General features: G+C 46.2%; 1 protein-coding gene and 1 long non-coding RNA gene across 4 annotated transcripts in view; one reads left to right on the top strand and one right to left on the bottom strand.

Annotated features, from left to right (window-relative positions):
• The window catches only part of Rassf8 (Ras association (RalGDS/AF-6) domain family (N-terminal) member 8), a 74,519-nt gene extending 61,430 nt beyond the window's left edge, over nucleotides 1–13,089 (bottom strand). Inside the window, exons 1-2 of one of the 2 annotated variants that reach the window (XM_011241599.2) lie at nucleotides 12,684–13,089; nucleotides 8,968–9,158 (exon numbers count right to left, since the gene is read on the bottom strand). The gene's annotated coding sequence lies outside the window, so the exon portion shown is untranslated. The remainder of the gene's footprint in view (nucleotides 1–8,967; nucleotides 9,159–12,683) is intronic. The other variant, NM_027760.3, reaches the window with a different exon arrangement.
• Nucleotides 11,276–18,523, top strand: Gm15704. Of its 2 annotated transcripts, XR_869590.3 has the most exons (4): nucleotides 11,276–12,622; nucleotides 13,616–13,830; nucleotides 14,013–14,201; nucleotides 18,417–18,523. It is a non-coding gene; the product is annotated as a predicted gene 15704 (long non-coding RNA). The 2 variants fall into 2 exon arrangements; XR_869589.3 differs by lacking the exon at nucleotides 13,616–13,830 and having other exon boundaries at nucleotides 11,282–12,622.
• The last annotated feature ends 3,887 nt before the right edge of the window (nucleotides 18,524–22,410 follow it).

Raw genomic sequence — 22,410 nt, 5'->3', positions numbered from 1 at the left:
GGGGCAGGGGTTGTTTAAAGTTTAGCTTTTGCTAAATGATAAGCTTTCTAAGATGCAGAGGTCCTTCTCTTTGTCAACTACTACACAAATAGCTTCCTCAGCATCACATGAATGCTGTGGCGTCTGTTGAGTAAACATAAACAGGCGAGGCTCTGATAAACTGTACTGAGACACTGAGCAAGGCCAAGTAACTCTAATTCAATCTCAACACTTCCAGGGTACGGTCTGAATAATCAGAAATTTTAGTTTAAAACAATGCAAGCAGAAACAACCACCACCTGCGGTTTTCATAAATAAGCTTGCTAGCAAACACAGGTGGACAACGTTTAGAAGGCCGTCTTCACCCCAGGGCTGGAATATTATAGCTCGCCCTGTTCATGCCACTCTTCCCAGCCCCAAGGTACATGGAACCAGAAAACAACACAGCCACCTGTAGTTTTCCAGGGACTGTGATCTCTGAACACTGTGCCTCCACCCTGCAGTTCTACTTGGATGGGGCTTCTCCCATCAGGCCTATCTTGAGTAGATTTTCCTTTTAAACTTGAGGGAACTCTCAATTTTCCCCAGGCTAACTTATCTTTCCTCAAGTGTAGTTCTGGCTCCATGATCCTAGAATTGCTCAGATCCCTGGCCCCTCCTCCTAACAGAGCACTTGGGAGAGAAGGCGGGTTATCACAGCATTCGGACAGACTGTGAGTGAGCTACAGCACTGTCCTGTGGTGAGCTACAGCACTGTCCAATCCACCAGCACCAACGGCACACGTTAAGATCGTGTTCCTGAGCTCACGTGCACTATCATCTCACAGAGGCAGCCAGGGTACAGAGCTGGCCCAGGGAGAAGCCGTGACTTCTGCATGTGTGGACGTCACACTAGGGAAGTGAGGGTTGCTTTAGAACTACTGTGAGCGTCGAGGATTGTCTTGTGTCCTCCATTCCTGCACTGGCCTTAGGAAGGATAGTTGTGGAAGGTATGTAGGAGCAGTTTCCTGCCTTTCAGACTTTATGGACTACACTTAAACCTCAGGCCTCTCTTCTAGGGAAAGCGCTTCAGAGAAGACATTACAAATCACTTCAGCCCACCGCAGCTTATGTCAGGCTTCCTTCAAACAGGCCCTTGCTCTGTGGGCTGGCAGCACACTGCCCACCTCACAGCTGGGCAATTCCTCGCCCTCTTCCTCCTGCTGCTCACCTGCCCACCTGCACCATCCAGGGAAACCATCAGTCAGAGGGCGTGTGCAGCACGCTGAGAGCGATGTGCAGCAGGAACGTTTCCTCTGCCTTCAATTTCCCTGGCCCCGAAGCGTGCTGCCCACCCTGGGGCTGCATGTCCCACAGTGTTGCATTGATTTGCACCCAGACCTTGAAATCACGTGGTTTCACCTCCAGGTGATGCCTTTTCTCACCCTCATTCAGAGAAGAAGCTAAGCCAATGGAACAGGAGCTCTGTTTTAGTCCCTTAGTGCTCCTATGGGGCACACTATAGGCTGCTGGCGTATTAACAACAGAAAGTTATATTTCCATGGTCGAGAGATATGGCTGGAGGTCAGGTGGGAGCTACTTTCTGCCTCTCGGGGGTCCTCCTGTGCCACGTCTTCACACGGTTGAGGAATAGTTAACTAGATTCCTCTCTTGTAGTTAGACAGTTAACTCTCATGGAAGAGCATGAGGGATCTGGATCTGCCTTCACAACTTCATCACCTCCCAGACTTCACCTCCTCATACACACCATCCTGGGGCGGCGGGGGGAGGGTGTGTGTGTAAGGGGGGGGGGGAGAGTGTGAACTGTTCAAGTCCTAGCAGGCCATCCCTCCCCTCCAGCAGCCACACTGAGGAACACTGCTGGAGCACTGCTGGAGCACTGCTGGAGCACTGCTGGAGCACTGAGGAACACTGATTTTCAAATGAAGTTAAGGCCTCACTGAGAACAGTTTCACTCAGACTCAGACCTGAAATTAATCCTTAGTCAGTCTGCTTGGAAGATAACATTGTATTTAACTGCCTCAGGAATGAACGAATCTGGGGACCAAAGGGTCAGCCCATGACAAACTAAACCAACAAGGCCGAACCTTGTCCTCTGACCCCAGCAGACATGGGCCACAGGCACAGCTGTTTTGGTATGGCCCCAACTGCTTGCTTGCTCAATTCCCTTTCCTATGTCCCATGGTCTAATCTAATTGGCAGGCAACTTCCCAGGCATGGATAAACCTGCCGCTGTCTCTTCTGAGCCAGGAATATAATGGGGTGGTAGAGAACATGTTTATCATTCAGGAGGCCCTAGGTTCAATTCCAAGCACATAAAAATAAACACAAACAAACAAACAATAAAACAATCCCGCAAATAGTATCTTTCTTTAGTTATAAAATATACATTCATCACAGAAAAAAACTGGAAAACAAGCAATAAAGGACCTGGACTCAAAGTCACCAATAACATGACTGCAGTCTATAATCACGCCTGAGCACACCACATGGCCCTGAGTGAGCGATCTGGCACTAAGGAGTGCAGGTGAGATTTTTATGAGAAAAACCAAATGGTCAGAACAATGGGACCCCTTAGAAGCTGAAGCCTGGGGTTGCGCTGCCTAATTCTCCACCTGGCACTGGCTGCATGTTCTGCTTGAGACAAGACAGTGAGCTCCTTCAACAGACAACTACATCAAAAACCCAAGGAGAAACAGTTGCCCTACATGCATACCCAATAGACATCCAACATGGCGGGACGCTGCTTTCTAGAAGTCCCATGATCTACTTGCAGGGAAGACAGCGTGAACCAGACCAGGAAGCCTCACTCCTGAGCTCTCCCATCTCAGCTGCAGACAGAACAGATGCTACTCTGAGAAGAGGGAAAACTCCCCTGTGTGGGTGCTTTTCACACTCACTAGTCTATGTCTGCTGCATTTAAAACATCGTTCTGAAGTGTTTTACAAATACTGTTAATCCATCATCTCTGAACACGAAAACCTCAGTGCCGCTCAAGTGCTAACACAGACATGATTGCAGAAACAAAAGGACTAATAAAAGCAGCTGAGCAGTGAAAGTTCCTTTTATTTTCTTCATCCCCTAAGCCACTACCCCTCACCTAGAAGGGTCTGACCCTCCCAGAGTCAGGGATGAAGGCCAAACAGCAATGGTGAGCCAGGGCACAGAGGGAGAGACTCAGGAACTCTCATCGGAATGTGTGGGACGACGAGCACGCTGAACAAAGCATGGCCCAGGTGAGCTCAGGGGCCAGGAGACTGCCAGGAACAGAAAGGCGGGCCACAGACGAATGCACCAAAGCCTTGAAGCACGGCCAGGAGTGAGCCTGGACACCAGGGACCACTTAGGGGTCCCGCAAGGCCACAAAAACATTATGAAGAAGCCTCTGGTCTCGGGAGACTTTCATGCAGACAAAGCTGCTCCACTTTTGAAAAAGACGCCACACAGAACTCCCACAGCAAGGGCATTACTGGCTATGGAGCTTCAAAGAGCCTACTTCCACTCCTTGAACTGCAACGGGGGACTGACTGCGAGTGAGCTCACAGCCTGCTTAGTCACTTTGAACTGAGGAACAAATGAGCCAACAAGAGCCCCTCAGAAGCTCACCTGTTTGAAGCAGAGTGCTCCAAAATTACCACACAAAGGAATAGAAGCAGGCATGCCTATAGAAAGACTAGCTCCCAGGGAAGTGAGCACCCCTACAAGGGACAAGCACAGCCGGGCGGTTTTAAGGCTACTGGGCAGAACCTTTTATTCGCACGAACAAACAGGGTGCCTTATTAGGCATCACTGCAAGACACCTTCATTTGGTCCTGCTCCAGCTGTTAGGTACACAGGATGGGTGAGATGTGGAAGGAAGATGAAGCAGGGAGGCAGGAGAGTCACCTGCCCATGCTAGGGCAGGACACCAGAGCCTACAGTAAGAGCAAGACCAGAGACAGGTAGGTCCTAGGTGACAACCTATAGAAATGATCCCTGACCGTTTTGACCACCGGGGCCAGCTGGTGAGGAGCTGCCCGCTTTGCTTTCTTTATCTGTCAGGCTCAGTGCACTGCCTGTCCTCAGCTGTGTGACAAGCAAGGGGACAGTGCTGCACTTCACCTGGCACCAGTCATATGAAGCTGTGCTCTCTACAAAGTACACCAGTGTTACTGGCGGAGAGGTAACATTAAATACGCTGGCTTATAAAGAATAAGTCCTGTGTACATCCCAGAGTTTGAGTTAACCCTGCAGGCACCCACGGAGCAGGGCTTTCTCCAGTCAGCAATGCGTGCAGGGTGACATCAGGTGAATGGTCACGGTCTGTGTGAGAGACGACAAATTTGGGCTGTGGGGAAAGGAGAAGGACCCTTATGCTGTGCATAAGGTAGTCAGAGCGGGGTGGCAGAGACAAGGAAGCAGGAACATGAGGCCCAGTATGCCATGGGCCCGGGTAGGAACTAAGGAAGAAGTGGCCACGTGCATCCTGAAGGCCGGCCATGTGGCTGGGCAGGCGGGATCTGGAGCTCTGGAGGAGCAGATGAGGAAGGACAGCCATGTTTCAATGTCAGAGCAAAAGCAATGTAGAGCAGAGGTTGTCCCTCTTGGGTTAAACTTCAGAACTGGGTAAGTTCTGTACTTCTCAGGAATGCAAACGCAAAGAGAAAGGCTCATGACGAGGCATCTTGAGAGGAGCTCAGAGAGCCCACGGGCAACCTACTGCCTACAAAGAGAAGAGGCTAAAACACTCAGAAACATGTAGAAAGACTCCCTCCTTGACCACCCACCTCCCCCACTAGTCCACAGCAACAGGTACTCTCTGCATTTTCTCTGCTATATCTCCAACATGGAAGGTGTGTGGTTTGTTTAGATAAGCGAACAAATGCGGGGAGGACGGCAACTAGGAAGAATGTGTTGAAGCTTGTTTGTTAAGAACAGGACTCAATCAAGTGTAGTCCTGGCTGGTCTGAAACGTGCCAGGTAGATGGGCTGGCCTCAAACTCACAGAGATCCACCTGCCTCTGGACTACAGGTGGGCAGCACAGTGCCAGCTAAGAGCTATTTTAAGACAAAGACAGGTCAGACTGTGAATGTTGCCAAAAGTTGGCCCCATTTGGGCTGACAACGCCTTCACAGGTCTTGGCGTGGAGCCTCTTAACAGCCGAGCCATCTCCTTACCCTGCCCTGGGATTCCAACTGAAGTGCACACTTTCTCTAGCATCTGCCTTGAGCTCAGTAAAATACAACAGAGGAAAGGAAAGATAAAGCTAGAAAAAAAGAAAAAAGAAAAGAAAGGCATGGATTTAGGATGGAAGACAGAGGTTGCAGACTCTGACTGACAAGCAATAACAGATCTGTGACCTGCTGTGACTGCATCATTGTAACAACAGCATCTCACTGCTGAACCGCATCCTAAGTCAAATCAAATACAACATAAAAGAAGCTTTGAGAAGGAAAGGTTTCCATATGGTCACAGTAAAGAGACCAAAAGTGTTATTAAACATGCCCCAAACATATAATCAAGAACGGGATTCAGCTTCCATTCAGCTAAGAATAGCCACTGACTAACAGACAACTGACTTCAGAGATGGGGCAAGGGAGAATTTATCAGACAAAAGCACTCTAATAAACAATGTGAGAACAACTGAATTTCTATATGTAGAAAATAAGCCTGGACTCATAATGCACAGTTGTATAAAAATTAACTCAAGACAGATCATGGGTGTAAATCTAAAACCTGGTGCTATAACACTTTTAGAAGAAAACATAGGGACATACAGTTATGAGTTTAGGTTAACAAGTAAGTCTTGAGTACCACATTATAGAAGTACCACCAATATAAGGAAAAAAAAAGAAAAAAACCTCATAGGTTAGATTTCATGGAAATGTAAAACTCGTAGAAAGTCCCCACACAGTCAACGGCAGGCCTTGGACTGAGACACTTTGGCAGAAAATCTATTTGATGAGTGACTGCACCCCAATACACAAAACCTCTCAAAATTCGATCTTAAAACCCAGAAAGAATATGAACAGGGCTAGAGAGATGGCTCAGCAGTTAAGAATACTTTCTACTCTCACAAAAGAGCAGGGTTCAATTCCCAGCACCCGTATGGTGTCTCGAAACCATCTGTAACTCCAGTCTCAGAGGACCCAACACCCTCTTCTGGCCTCAGAGGACACCAGGCATGTGTATGCTGCACAGACACACGAGCCAGCAAAACATCGATACAAATAAAATCAAATAAAAGTGAATTTAGAGATGTTCAACATCAATCATTAGACATGTGTCAATGAAATGCACCAATGGACACCCAAACGCTTTCTAAAAAGAGACTGATTATACCAAGTGCAGCAGCAAGGCAGGAGTGTGTTACATACAGCAGAGAAGGTGCAATGGTGGTGCACACTTGCTTACAAACACCCTCCCCCAGCCCCTTCCCCCAACTCTGGAGGTGGAGGGAGGCAAGAAGGCCAGTTTAAGGCCAGGCAAACACTGCAAAGAAGCAAAACAAATGTAAAATGGTAGAGTGTGCTCAGAAAACATTTTGGCATTTTCTTTAAAAGCTAAGCTCACAAGCAAAGGCAATAGCCCAGAAGTCTATCAGCAGATTAGCAAGTTGAGATACATTTGAACAGCAGGCATGCATATGGAATGTTTTTTTGTTTGTTTTTAAGAACTGCCCTTGGTGTCCCAGGCTGCCTTGGAACTCAAAAGCAAGGGAAGATGACCTTGAATTTCTAATCATCCTGCTTCTACAATGCTGGAGACTAAGTCAGGCTCTTGTATATAAAGGCCAGAAGCACTCTACTACCTTGCTACCCCCGCCCCCGGCCCCACTGCTTCAAATACCAACACGAGTGAGAAAAATAAATACCAACATGAGTAAGACAGCACAGCAAGGATCCCACTCAGTTCACATCCTAGAAAAGGCAGGCTTCTACCGGACAGAGAGCAGAGGGGAGTTTGAAGGAGGGGAGGCTGGGAAGAGGATGCACTATCAGAGAGACACGTGGGGAGGAGGACGATGGATAGGCTGTGTGCTGGCGGTGACAAGGACTTCACATACCTGAACCAAAGCCTGTAAAACTGTAGTCACGCACGCACAGCTTACTTCACTGCAGTTTTATCTGAGTAAAGTATAAGGCTGGCAAGACAGCTCAGCCAGCCCAGCTCACTACCAAGTCTGTGGACCTACTGAGGAGGAGAACGAGGACTCGCACAAATGTCCTCTCATCTCCACATGTGCGATTCACACATTTACACAAAGCAGTCAATAGTAATATTTAAAATAAGTAAATACATGTAAGAAAAGTCACCACACACATCAAAATAAGGAAGCTAAAATACAAAACAGACCCTAATACATCCAGTAATACAATCTCTTGCCTAAATGGCTGAGTTTTAACTCAGAGTCTGACACTATGCCTAACCTATTCCACAATGGTATTTCTACAACAGAGCTGCATATATTATAAATCTATTCAACTATAGTAAGAATATTATTTATATTCTTATATAAATAAAAATAAATTCTTAGCCGAGCATGGTGGTGCACGCCTTTAATCCCAGCACTCGGGAAGCAGAGGCAGGCGGATTTCTGAGTTCGGAGCCAGCCTGGTCTACAAAGTGAGTTTCAGGCCAGCCAAGGGCTATACAGAGAAACACTGTCTCAGAAAAAAAACAAAATAAATAAATAAATAAATAAATTCTTACTTTACTTTGCTGACTAATGTCTACCCAGTAAGAGTATAGAATATATATTTATATTTGAAAAGATCATTTCACTTTAACTGATTTTCCAATAATAAAATTACTACACTTAATGATAAATTTGATATAGCACTCAGAAGCCAGTGATAATCATCAAGAAAGACAATGCATATGTCTACATGAATAAAATATGGAAGAAAGTGATTTTAACTTCCCTCTTGTTATAACCTACATGTGTGTATATATATATGTGTGTGTATATGTACATATATGTATATGTATGTATGTATATATATATATATATATATACATATATATATATATACATACATATGTAAAAACTGAATGCTTACTGAAAGTAAGCTACAATGCATAAAATCCGGACAGCTCTAAAATTAATTATGTTGAACTTGATGATAAAAACCTGAATGTATAAAACATACAAACAATTAAAACCAACCTGCATCTGACATTTGGGCTGGAAATAAAAGGTAATAAATGGTACTGGTGCCAAGACACTCCAGGCAACTGTCCAAGTTCTAGGTAGCCAGTGGGCATATACACCTAAGAGACCAAAAAATTACAAGGGTACCCAACCACAATAATGTCTACAGTGGTGATACAAATGTCCTGGGGCCCAGAGATCCTGCACAAAGCAAGTCACATGCCAGATGCCTTCCTAAAACCATTCCTATTCTTTCACTCAGGAAAGTCTGAGGCCTTATAGAAGGTACAGTTCTATCTTCAGTGGGAAGAAGAGCGAAGAAGGGGACCAGATTCTCTGAATAAAATGAAGGCATGAAGACCTAAGCAGCCTTTTCCTGACCATGTCCTGGTCAACCATGCCCTCCTCTTGGGCCAGCGTGGGGCTGGGCATGCCGCAGGAGCTCAGAGGATCTGTAATCTCGTTCACCATCCCAGCACAGAGGGGGACCTAGAGGCCGTGTGCAGAGGACTCCCTTCGGAAGACAGCAGTAGATCCAAAGTCCTTGGTGCATTCCCTGACCAACAAAAAAGAAGCTGGGTCACATGTGCTCCAAGGGGGAGGAGATACTGAAGGAAACACACTGACTTAAGAAAAAGTCAGGAGACAATGCTGAAGATTGTAAGAACAGAGAGCACCTGCAGCTTGAGCAGCAGAGGCATCGCTGAGCCATGAGACACTGAGTCAGGATTTTATGTGGGGCAACCACACTACAGAAACAGCCAACACTGCTTTACACTTGCTTGGCTATGGAAGGTCATGCCTACTTCTGCTAAAAAAGACTTTAGTGAGAAAGGAAAAAGAACTTCCCCACCTCTAGGTGGCTCCTGTTGCTCCTCTCTAGAGTTGGCTCAGATGGCACTTGGTGATGAAAATCACACTCGGCGGGACACCACTGGGCATCCTTAGACCCTTCCCTCCTTGGCCTGTGGCAGCTTCCCCAACCTCCTTGGGCATCTGGCACTGAGCAGTCACACCATCTGTCTGGCCCACAACCACGTGACACTGCAAAACATCAGGCACAGCAGAATTCATATTTCCATTCTGTAATCCTGTTCTAATAAGACACAGTTGGTTTAATGCTGTATGTAGTTAGGAAAGCAGAATGTGTACCATAGAGTATCACAAGAGCAACACTAGTTAAAAGTGTCTCATTAGCATGCGTTTTCCACAGACCAAAAATGCATTGTTTTTACCTGATACTTAAAGGCTGTTCCAGATCATCCACAAAATTAGAACACAGAAGGGCTAGTTTGGCTTTTCTGACACAAAACACAAATATCACAGAGCATAAATGTCCTGGGTGTGCCGATCGGTGCCTGAGTGCTTTAATCCCAGCACTCAGTAGGCAGAAGCAGGCAGATCTCTGTGAGTTTGAAGACAGACTGCTCTATGCAGTTTCAAACGAGGGTATACATGAAAAGTGGATACTACACCACTTTCTCTACTGAGCACAGCTACGTACACTAGGACCTGGAGAGTAAAGCAGGCACTACTGCCCACAAGGGATGGAGAAAACAATAAAATACAGTATAATTATAAATTTTGACAGATTAAGAATGACTGTCATTGTGGAAGAAGTAAGATGGGTCTAACGGATGTGAAAACAGTGGACAGAGAAGACTTCCATAAGGAAGCATACTGGAGCTAGTCCTCAAAAGATGAGGAATTACTCAGGAGCTGGGAAAATGGCCCTGAGGCCAGGCTGCTGGGGAACTGACCTGTATTCTGGGAGATGTGGGTGAGGGGCTGGGGCCTCAAGAAACAGCACAAGAAGGCCTGCTGAGGATTCTATACCATACTCCAAGGATTCTTGGGAATCTTGAAGGCCTGAAGAAGAAATGGCTTTCTTTTTCAGGCTATTGTCAAGAAAACAAGCAGGAAGGGGCAAAGGAGACCGGCAAACTTAAGAGAGGTCAGAGTGGCTTGAACTAAAGGACAACATGGCAGAGCCTGAAAATCAAACAGGTTTGAGAGCTACTTTGCTGGAAAGATAGCCAGTACTTTGTGGTCAACTGTTTCTGAGAGCTGATGGACAGAAGAGAGTGCAGAGTAAGCAAGACACTTTGTTTGGATAGATGCGTTCGGAAAAGGCAAGGAAGAGTTTGCAAGTCTGGATGGCACAGACAAAGTTCCGGAGAAATGGGAGATGCTGCCATTGTAGACGAAGATGTGCCAGGCACGCCTGAGGTGCCTGTCCATCATAGCTTTCCTGATAACAGTAGTATCCCCATCTTAAAGGCAGTGAATTTAGATCACAAAGCTAGAGAAACGGGGACCATTCTTGGCTCCCTGGATGCTGACAAGTCTGGCTAGCTGCTAGGAGGCATCCCTCCCAAGTCTATAGAACACTAGGAACTACTTCTACATTAGGATATTTAGGACTGAAACAAAGTAACAGCCAAGAAGAGCCAGTAGTTGATACATTGCTCTTTAATTCAAATCCTGTATTTATAATTTCTAATGTTTCCTATCCACACCTCAACCCTATTCCACCTCCACCTAGAATGAACTTGGCCAAGTTTTGAACACTTGCAAATTTTTCTGGGACTTCAACATTTTATAAATGGACAAAGCCGGACTGCCAAAATTAACTCCAACAAAAAGAGCAATGATACCCTGCAGTAAACAATAGTTTTACTCCCAAATTCTATGAAACAACAGAAAGTCCAATAAGAAACAGGAAACCTTTTCTTAAGAAATTAACCATTTCTCAGAAAGCAAGGCACTCAGGTCAAGCACTAACATATGCCACCAAATACAAAGGCTATAAAAGTGAGCACGGAGGATTAGGATTTTAAAAGTCATAAGCTTTAAAACTCTAAAGACAAAAATGCAAAGAAAAGCAACACAACAACCCTGTATGATGCTAAATCTACAATTTCCAAACAGCTCTAAAAAAAAAAAAAATGCAGAATTCAGGTAGTGTGACCCCAGGAATGGCATGGGCACCTTCGGAACTGAGTCTCTCCAGGACACTGACACTAACTGAAAACCTTTCCTATCTGCACAGTCAGCCCCGTGACTTGGCTCCCTCTAGGGGCTCTCTGCTGTCCCCCAAAGCTCCTGTAGCCCAGAAACAGGGCTTGATGGCAAAGATCTCAGTCCATTATGGCCAATTGAGCCCGGTACGGAAAGTACCATCTTGAGACTCTTCAAGGGAGGGGTGACTGATTGGGAGGATTTTTAGAAAAGATTTAATTACCTACACTGCAAATTACACTGTGTTGAATCTGATCCTCCAGTAGAAGAATCATCAAAGCGTGTCCAGTCTTCTTAAATGGAGTATTGGCCGTGTGTACTTTTGAGGTTTAGGGGTAGCTCCCCATGGAAATATATACGATCACAAGAACCATTAACATGACCACTAGAGGATAAAGCACAAACCACTTCCCAAACTGCTAGCGCAGTTGTCCGGAGCCCTGATTCCTGGGTTTATCAGCACCCCACCCCCACCCCCACCCTGCAGTGGGCTGACATTCCCGATTGCCTCCAGCAAAGAACAGGTTTTTGGGTTTAAAAAACAAAACAGGAAAGGTGCCGGTTTTCTGTGCCTCCAAGGTACGATCACAACCCCTGGCAACCACAGATTAAAGACTTTTAAAGAAGAAAGAAAAACTACCTACACCCCCACACACATACACATACACACACACACACACACACACATACACATCCCAAAACTGGGCAGAAACGCAGAGATCACCACATATTTAATATACTTCCCTGGGACAAAACGTGTCTCATGAAAAATGGCTGAGCACCAATCTACAGTTAGGTATCTAAGTGTTCGTCCCTGCTGTCAGCGGGTTGGAGGGATTTTTTTTTTTTTTCTCCTTAACGCAAGGCTTTGATGTGTTGGCAGAGCTGACCTGACAAGCTGGAGTAGGCTAGGAAACGTGTCCTGCATATTTCCTTCTGTGCCTCCAAAGATTAGGACCAGAACTGACTGCGATTAAACCCTACCTAGGATCCAAGGGCTTGAGCCCTTGATGCTGTTCGATGCTGGGAAAGTAGTGGTTCCGCAACCCCGGGCAGCTCGGCGATGCTGAAATGAGCAACCCAGCCCCTAGCTGGTCTCCGCCGCCCACCACCGGGCCGCAGCGGCCTCGCACGCCAAGCCCCCGACCCTTAAAGTTGAGCCTCCTATGATTGCCCTCTGCAAGTTTCCAGGGTGCAGGACGCAGCCAACTTTGCAAGCCGCCTCTGGGCGACTCGCTTCCCCGGAGGGGCTGGCCACCGGGGAGGCAGGGCGGCTACGGTTCAGACAAAATGCAGAAGCCTTCCAACCGCCACTTTTCCTTTTCCAGAGGGGAAGCTCTCCCTCCAGGCGAGCATCCGATTTCCATCTGGAGAGGGAGAGGGCCGACCGCGCATTCCCCTCGCCCACAAAAGTGGCCTCTAAAGTCGCTCGCCAAGGACACCGGGAAGGAGGCGACCCCGGGCAGGGCCAACTTTCGGGAGGCGAGGTGAGGGCGCGAGGGTGACAGCGGCGCCGCGGGGGGCGCGGGCCGGGAAAGTTGTACTTACTGCGCTCGCAGCCCGTCCTCGTAGTCCCGGTGCACGGCCCTCGGCGGAGGCCCGGCCCGCCCAGGCTGAGGCGGCGGCTGAGACGGCCGCGGCCGGCGGCGGCGGAGGGCGAGCGGCGGGCCGGGGCTGAGGAGGCCGGGCCGCAGGGCGGCGCGCGGAGGGCTGAGCCGGCAGAGAGACGCGCGGGGAGGGCGCACGCCGGCCTGGCCCGGCAGGGAGGGCGGTGCGCAGCGGCGCAGAGGAGGAAGGGCGGAGGAAGGAGGGCGGGACCGATAGGGCCGCGGAGCCCCGCACAGGGGCGGGATGAGGGCCGCCGCGAGAGCGAGCCAGCCGGGGAGGCCGCGCCGGGGCAGGGAGGACGAGGTCTGGGAAGTGTGGTGGGGGGCCGAGGAGGCGGGGCGGAGGGCCTGGGCGGGTGGGGCGGAGGCCGAGGAGGCGGGGCCAAGGGCCAGGGAGGGAGGGGCGGAGGGCCAAAGAGGCAGGGCGAACGGCCCGGGAGGGCGGAGCGGAGGCCTAGGAGGCGGAGCCAAGGGCCAGGGAGGGAGGGGCGGAGGGCCGAGGAGGCGGGGCCGAGGGCCGTGATTGCAGGTGGGCAAGGGAGAGCAGGGTGCAGAGCTGGAGAGAGCTGGATGCAGGGCTGAGAGGGGGGCGGGCCGAGGGCCAGGGAGGAGGGCCAAGAGCCAGAGGCTCCGCCCCTTTTCTGGTCGCGGCGCTGGAGAGAGGAGCAGTGTTATACCCCTCACCAGCTCGGGTTACAGCGGCGGCCCCGCCTGCAGACAAGGTTCGGGACAGCGCGGTGCGGCTTTGTGGGAGGCGCTGAGGCCGGTGGGCCGGAGCCTGGCTGAGGTTAAACATTTCCTCCAGTCGCTCGCAGGCTTGGGGTCGCCAGGCCAGTGAGACCTTGCAGCTGACCGCTCTGCGTCTGCTGACAGGAAAGAAGGGAGAAACGGCCCAGCCTTTCCAAGGACTGGTTTGAATGGCTTTTCCTGTAGAATAACTGTGAATTGATGTCCACCGCAGCAACCAGTGATGACCGTTGCAAGTGAGGAGAGATTAAAAAAAAAAAAAAATGAAGTGAATGAATCGAATGTAACAAAGGTTTTAAAAGAGTTGGGATCACTGGAAAGAGGATTGTCACAAGTTCGAGGTCAGTATATGTTACCCTAGCAACAAGCAGTATCAGACCTCAAAGAGTGAATCATATATTATTACACACACACACACACACAGAGAGAGAGAGAGAGAGAGAGAGAGAGAGAGAGAGAGAGAGAGAGGCAGGAATTTTGCCAGAAATTCAAGAACAGCCTGGGCTACATTCTTTGGTTCCAGGGCATCCTGGGCTACAGAATGGGACTGTCAAAAAAGAGAAAGAAGTCTAAGTCGAGCATTCTCCAAGGCATAGTTTGGATTGCTTTTCCTGAGTAGCTGTGATTCAGCAACAGCACCCCCACCTCCCTGAGCAGCAGGCCATGATAGAGGCAACAGACAACGAGGGGAAAAAAGGCAAATGAATCAGAGGTGAGTAACAAAAGTTTAGAAAGAACTGGGCTCAGATTCAAAAAATGCACCCACACACCTTTAAAAATAGCTTTTAATCAGCAAAGGACATCGGAACATTGACCTGGAAGTGCAAATTCATATGTTGTTTCACTATTTTTCTGTCATGCAGTGCCTGAAGTGGACAAAATTCAGTCTTTGGGCTAGAAATGCTCACACATGCCCGAAGCTCAGTAGTAGTTATTAATTTGGAAAGAGATGGTGTGGCATACAGTGGGAGAGAGGCTAGAATGCATTCCAGTTGTAAAATGTTCCCTTTATTGCCTAGGCACTTGCTTCTTATCATCAAAATAAGGATATGAAAAAGGACTTCCAGTTTCTCACTTCTGTTCGAGAGACTTTCTTGTTTAGACATTTGTTTCCTCCGGTTTTAACCTGTAGTTTCTCCCCAGCTCACTAGCTCCTTCACCAGTAAGTAGAAACAAAAAAGAGAATGCTAGCTAAGACTTAAATGCAAGGAAGCAACATTTGAAGAATTTGGTGAAAGGCTTTCTCTGGGAGTCAAAGGCACAATCCAAGGAAATAGGATTTCAGGGGAGTCCTCCTGTAACCCTAATAGGATCTTCTCAAAGGGGTTTTCTGGCCTTGAGGTAGACTAGCTCTAACATCTCCTCCCCCTGTCAGTCCTCTACTCAACCACTGAACAGGATCAGCCGCCTGCCTGATTGCCAAAGCCAGTGGAAAATCTTAATGCCCAGTTTGTGCCTTTTGCAGAATTTGCCAGTCTTGACCTATTCTTTTTATTTTTTTTAACTATAAACAAGTTAACAAGTTAACTTAACTGCGACCGTGCTCCTGTGACCAGAAGTAAATAGAATTTAGTGTATTATGAGTAGCCATGTAGAGAAGTCTTTCCTAAGATCCAGGTACCCAGTGAGGCATCTTATCCCCACACTAGAACACAGCCTTAGGGATAGCTTACAAAGTCAGATTTTTTTCCCAGTTCCAGATAAACAGAGAGAACCATTCCCTGCCTCAGCCCCATTTAGCCCCAGTTTTCCTCTCCTGTGTATAATACAGACTGCTTTAAGCTTTCTTAGCCAGGATTGTGTACCTGTTAGGATTTCCTGAGATGCCACCAAATGCCTTTGGGAGGATTGATAGACCTCCCATACTTCCCGTTTCTGATTCTATTCCTGGAAAGGCACCCAGCCAGACGGAGAGAACACTTGAAACTCTGTGACATAGTCTGATTGTAGAAAACAACTTGAGAGGAAGACTTCAGAAAATAGGCAACTGCGGATAGGGAATAGCAGCCAACAGGGAGAAGAACAGTGGGAAGAAGAGAGGGCTACCCATGGAGATCCATTTTCAAGTACTCAGTCATTCTGAAGGAAGGCAGGAAGGAAGGATAAGGGACACGGCTAACAAAGGAGCCCCAGAGTTTGCAGTCTGTAAAGCTTCACAATAGCTGAAAATCAATAATTCTGACACAATTAATATTGTGAATGTTGTTGACACAGGGTCCATATTTATCTTACACAACAACACTTTCAAGTAAAAATGTTAAAATGCCAATAAATCAGGCTTCAGGCATGGATCCGTATGACCTTGGACAGGCCCTCACTTTTCTCCCAGACTTTTTTGGGGACTCTCATGAGCAAAACTACCAACTTTTATTCACAGCAATCATAAGATAGCTCAACTTTCTACATTCCTGACATCCAGTGTGTGGCTAAATGTAAGCCTGTCAGGGTCACCTTAGGAACCTCATTGCCATCTCCTTTAAATTTCTTAGCAGCCCTTTGCCAATGAAAACTTCAGAGATTTGTACAATATCCTATTGTACAGACAATGAATTACAAATCTCCTTTGATCTGTCCACACCCATGCTGTCCCAAGTGTGCCTCACTGTTTTCCTGGATGCCCCTCTGTTGACCACCCCCTTCCTGTCTAAAATCTATGTCAAAATATGTTTTAATAAAAAAATTCCATTTCTGCTTTATATTAGCTTGTCCTGAAGTTCTTTCCTGTGTCAAAGTCAGGGTTCTGGCTTTACCTGAGTGAGTTCTCCAGTCTCTCCAGCTTTTGTTGGCTGGTAGTCTGAAACAATGGCCCTGCCTCCATCTCTGTGGACAGTTTCCTATTGCTACTATAGGAAACAGTCACAAACTTGATGGCTTAAAACAAGAAGAATGTATAATCTTACGGTCCTGAAGCTTAGAAATCTTAACAGGGTATGGTTCCTATCTTCCTTCTAAAGGCTGGAGCAGGAGACTTATACCCAGTTCTTAGAGAATGTTCATCTCTCTTGAGAAAGCCCTGGGAACTGTGGCTAGTGGAGTCATTTTGCCAAGTTTACATGGTACAAGCCTAAACAGCATTTCCCAAATTAGCCCACCAGAAAACACCAACCTGTAAGACAGGGTTCTAGGAAGTCACTTGTCCACACATTACTTCTCTGTTGATATGATAAACTACTCTGACCAAAAGGAACATAGGGGAGAAATGGGCTTATTTGACTTACACTTCCAAGTCACAGTCTATCACTGAGGGAAGTCAAGGGAGGAACTTTAGTGTGAAATTGAACGCAGGCACCATAGAGGAATGCTGCTTGCTGGCTCATTTACAGGCTTTCTGATACAGTACAGGACCACCTGCCAAGAGAGTGGTGCCACCCACAGTAGACTGAGCCTTCCTATATCAATTAACAATCAGCACAATGTCATCACAGATATGCACACAGTCCAATCTGATCTAGGCAATTCCTCAATCTAGTCGTCCCCCCCCCCCCCCCAGATAACACTAAGCTATGTCAAATTGGCAGTTAACCAAGACAGTCATCGAGGTGACACAGTTGTGAACCCATTCTAAACTGGCAGTCGTATTCATACACCCAAACAGGGGTATCAGTGGGTCAGAATCCACTACAGGCAAAGCCCTAGGAAATCCCTTTGTGAGGGACTCTAGGTAGCATTTGAGAAGTGAAACGTGTATGTAGCACTGTCAGGAATCAGTTATGTATTTGAATGTAACTTATGAAATTGTATGTAGCACTGTCAGGAGTCAGTTACCTAACTGAGTGTAACTTACAGGTTTCTTTCCTCCTTTCCCTCAACTTTTACTCCAAGGCAGAGTAAACTTCCAACTTTCCAACCTCAGATCATGGTTCATTCATATCCCTCAATCGTTTGCCTAAGGAACCCCAGGGTCCCCTGCCATCCTGAGCCTAGCTCCATCTTAAAGCCAGGATCCTGGTGTGTTCTTCCATCATCCCATGCTTCACTCAGACTGGGAGCTCAACCAGTAACAAATGAGTAAATGGTGATTTAAACCAAGTAACTAGTAACATCTCTTCCCTCTGCTCCTTTCTTTGCTCTTCCCCTAACATGTGAGATATACATTCTTTCAATTAGCAATTAAATAAGTCATGGTACCGAGATTACAAAATGAACACTATATAATGGCAAGCTTTCACGAACTCATATGCCATCTAAGGAAACACACTTTAAAAAGAGACTTGGGAACTGAAGATTGGGAGCTCAGCAGTTAAGAGAGTATATTACTCTTGCAGTGAGCCCAAATTCTGTTCCCAGCACCAACATTGGTGGACTTCGAAGTCTTAACTACAGATCTGCAAGATCTTCTGCCCTCTTCTGTCCTCCATGACATTGCACCCATGTGCACAGGCTCACACATATATACACATAATTAAAAATAAAATCTTTAAAACAATTTTTAAGGAAAGTGAGGCAGATGCTGGTGGCTGTCCATTTCATTCTCCTTTTTTACTTTCTATCTTGACAACCAAAACCTGGTTTTGTGCTTAACCAAGCCAGGTCAGTCAGTCAACCAACCAGGTCTCAAGGGAAGGAGTAAGGATTGAAAAGAAAAAGACAATTAGACAACACTATAACATGACTCCAGCCAGGGCTTAGGCTGAAGTGGGTTTATTTTTTTTTCCAGTCTGCTTTTATAACATTCTAAGTACATGCAGTTCTAGGTCAAGGAACAAACAAGGCAATAAACAAAGTCCTGTGGTACCCAGGGATTTATCAAGATGATCAAGATCTTGAGCCTACTTCCTTGTCCTAGCCCAAAGTCAAATTCTTGCCTGAGCTTACTTCTTTGTCCTAGCTCAATGTCAAATTCTTGCCAAGTATATAAAAGTGGCCCCAAGAGCTCTCCACATGTGCTTAGCTGAAATGTTTTCATTTTTATACCCTTCTTTAATAGGTGTGCCTCAGGCTTTGTTACAGCCCGAAGCATGGATGTGATAGCTGTGGCTACCCGACAGTCTTGTGGCACCATAGAGTCTCAAAGTCCTGCTAAAGAAGACAACAGAAGGATGAAAAGAAGAGCTGATCTAAGAACCCCAAACTACTTATCTCTGGGTGTATGTGAGAGAGAACTATCAGGTCTCTTATTATTAGCCAAGCTTCCAACAGATACAACAGCTAATTACAATGTGTTGGCATTAGGGGCATAAGAAGTACAGACAGTTTAAAGAAAGTTGGATTGTTATCTGGAAAGGGGAAGGTGGAAAGGGATTCCCAGAGGACATAACTGAAGAGCTGAGTAGTGTTCAACAGGCTGGCAAAAGGGGGCAAGGTCTTATGCTCTGTAAATGCTTGAGGTGAAGCTGAGGAGTCTGGGAAGATGGATGGTAGCTTAAAAGTTCCTGGTTTTGATTTAGAAGGACATTAAGCTTGATAAATTATGGAAAGCTTTGAAATCTGGAGCAGTGTTAATAATGCTCTGTATGGCTTCATGTAGCTTCAGTTGTGTTGCTAAATACTAAAGAGGGTCCTTCAGACCCTGCCTCCTAAGTGTGGGGGACACAGGCATGTGTAATATTTGATTTGATATGGTGCTGAGGCTCAAACCCAGTGTTTAAGGCATGTTAGGTCAGCACTCTAGCTGGGGAGCCAGTTGTAAATTTTTGCCTTCCTATATGTTCTTCCTGCTTTGAAAAGAAAATAATGTTTTTTTCTGTATTAATTTGATTAATTCAAAGGTTTAGTCATTTTGTTCAGAGAGCATAAATGGGGACATTCAGAGATCCTCGGTCCTCAGCCAGAAGTGCTATGCCTTCTACTTTAACAGTGACTGTAACTAAGAAGGGAAAGAAATCACATCTCCTACATTTGTCAATGTGTTAAACGAGTAACTGTGGCATCTTACCAGTCCTCAGGAAAGCCTCCCTCATGGGCTGCAGTAACCTCTGACTGTTGTTGTGTACTTTGGAGAAAAACCAATAGCTCTCATATCTAGGACTTTAACATTGAAAAGTAGTTTTTTTCTTAAAAGTTCAGTGCTGGGCATGATGGCAAATGCCTTTGATCTCGGCACTCAGGAGTCTGAGGGAGGCAGATCTCTAAAAGTTCAAGGCCAACTTGGTCTAGATAGTCAGTTCTAGGCCAACCAGAGATACATAGGAAGACTCTGTCTCAAAAGAATTTTCTTAATTACTAAATTACAATAGTTTTAATGACCCCTCCCCCACTAATAGTAGGACAGAAAGATAATAATCAATATATATTTTGTCAATCAATTAAGTTCCACATGGGAAGAAAGCATAAGCTACAAGTAGAAACTGTAGCAGCTTAAACTAAAGGGAACCTGTTCAAATATAATTAAAAAAAAATAGGATTTAAAATAGTGGGCCCTTCCTTAGATGGAAGTTACTAGAGAAGATAATCCCATGAAAATTAAAAGGTCTTGATTCTTTCATTATGAGCTGGAGAATGATTTGGGCAGTTGAGATTAAGATTGTGCCAGAGCTTATTTTAGGATCAGAATACTGGGAAACAGTAAAGCAGGGACCAGATGTTTATGAAGTTGCATCCTCGTAAGCACACATGGTCAAATCTGAGCTCTGCCGCATTCTTTCAAGCCAGATGCCACTCTCAAATCTCCCTGTACCTCTGCAATACTGTAACTGTAGTTTCAGAATGATGGCCCTGGTATGACTTCTGAGTCACAGCAGGAAGATTGAATTATGTTCTGCTTTGCCTTCGTGTATTTAATTATAGTTTTATTAGTTGCAAGCTAGGAAATCCATCTGTCTTCTAGCACTGCTAGACTGACCAGAGCCTTCTTGTCAGAAGCCCGGCCATCTCCACCAGCCACGTCTACAGCCCATGAAGGGAAAAAGCAAAAAGCCAGGACAGCACAACAGATTTTAAGATCTGAGCGTTATCCTGACAAGAGCCATTATTGGGACATAATCATCCCACCACATTTTTAAGGAATTGTCACTGGTGTGTTTGTTAGTAGCGTGTCAGGTAACAGATTGTTTTAATAACTATAACATGTCATGTGTTGTCATGAGGGACAACAGGAACATTTTTTAAAATGCACTTTAAATGCACATGTTGTGTAAGCAGTCACACAGACATAGACACATGGGTAAAAACGCTAAAACCCTTAATAAACGTAGAGATGGAAGAGTAAAACAGTTGACTGGGAAGATGGGTTGTAGGGATGTAGGGAAAGCAAGACCTGGAGCGTCCACTTTCCTGTCACAAGAATCACTACTAACTGGATGCTCTTAAGTGAGATGTTTTTACTGATGAGAGTGACTAAAGTTTGCTATTTCAGTACATTCCGTGCTTGGCCTTTTCCAAATGCTTGAACAGCCTTATGACAGTGCTTTGACCACGCCTATGGTGCTCTGACCATGCGCACAGTGCTTTGACCATGCTGGGTGGTGATGCAGCTTTTTGGAGCCAGCCTGCTCCTGTAAGCACCCCAATAAAAACTCAATGGTTTGCCAAGTGGGACTTTGGTGCAGTCATTACCTCGGTCTGTCCCGGGTTCCCTTTCTTGGATGAGTAGAGCTGTGTGTTGTCTCCCAAGAAGTCTCCCACCACAATGTTCAGGGGCATTTATGTAAGGCTTTAAGACAGACCTGCTGTAGGCACATAACACACACAGTTTCTGATTCTGTTACGTAGTTCATTCCTGCCGTTCACTTCCTGGACAGAGTGAGTGAGTTTCTTGTGTGTTTCCTATTTCAGGTTTGGGGAAATCTGTAATATTTGCATGTATATAATAGCATATCTTCTTGGGGGGGCCCACATACTAACATGAGGTGCATTGGCCTCATATAGAGTATCTACACAGAGCCTGGAGATGACCATAGACGGTACTGTGAACAGCTTTGAACGAGAGACTGAAAAATCAGGAAACATCCCGTCTATAATCGCATTAAGCTTAGGAAGCTCTGGTCTCGGGGTCCTCATCTCGGACTGGGGGTGCTGCATCTGTGGTAGTTCCTGAGCATTGCTTTCCAAAAACGACATTAACTTCTGAGTTCTAACAGCCACTAGAGCTTTATAGCAGATGAAGGAAGGAAGCCAAAAGCCCAAGACACAGCTGCCGCATGTTGCATGTTGACCTGGGCAGTGGAAATGGAAAGTGGAGCTGGAGAGCTGGCTCGGAGGTTAGGAGAACTTGGTGCACCAGCAGGACCACTCACATCAGCCTTTAACTCTAGGTCCAGGGGATTTGACACCCTCTTCCTGGCCAGCTCGTGCAATGCAGACATGCAGTATACATACATGCATGCATACATACATACATACATACACACACACATACACATCAAATAAAAACAAGCAATTAAAAAAGAAATCCTGGGACACTCACACGCTTGCAGGTCATGAGAGCATACAAAGCAGAGGCAGAACAGAACACGTGTGCTTGGCTCTCGATGGAGCAAGTCACCTCTGCCCACTGGGATTTCATGAAGGGAGCCAAGCAAAGGAAACTTCTTTTTTTTTCCTCAAGGCAAAGGAAAACAGTTTTCATTTTTGCCTTTAAAATTGTTGCCACTTGATATTCTCAGGGGACATCATAGTTCAAACAAACCCATTATTTATTAGGATGCAAGTCTCAGAAAACAAAGAGAGTCGGACAGGTGTCTCTTCCTCTTCTCTTTTGTAACAAGAGAGCACTAATATCCAGGCTCCAGAAACCCCTGAGTGAGATTGAATCCTGACCAACAGGTCACACTATGCAGATGCAAATAAGGGGATAAGAAGCAGCTTTAGAGAAGTTTTGTAAGTTAGAAAAGAGAGAGATAAAATATAACAAGGGACTTGAAATTTCAGGCTTGAATATCTTCAACCCTGTGCAGAGGAAAACCTGGGAGAGTGATGGTTTATGTTGTTCAGGCAGAGGGCTTTAATTGAGGTATTTCAGAATCACTGGAAGTGGAAAGAGG

This window comes from Mus musculus, chromosome 6 (assembly GCF_000001635.26).
Source record: "Mus musculus strain C57BL/6J chromosome 6, GRCm38.p6 C57BL/6J".
NCBI classification, from domain to species: domain Eukaryota; kingdom Metazoa; phylum Chordata; class Mammalia; order Rodentia; family Muridae; genus Mus; species Mus musculus.
The sequence above is the reverse complement of the archived record's forward strand: the minus strand, read 5'-3'. Positions and strand labels throughout refer to the sequence as shown.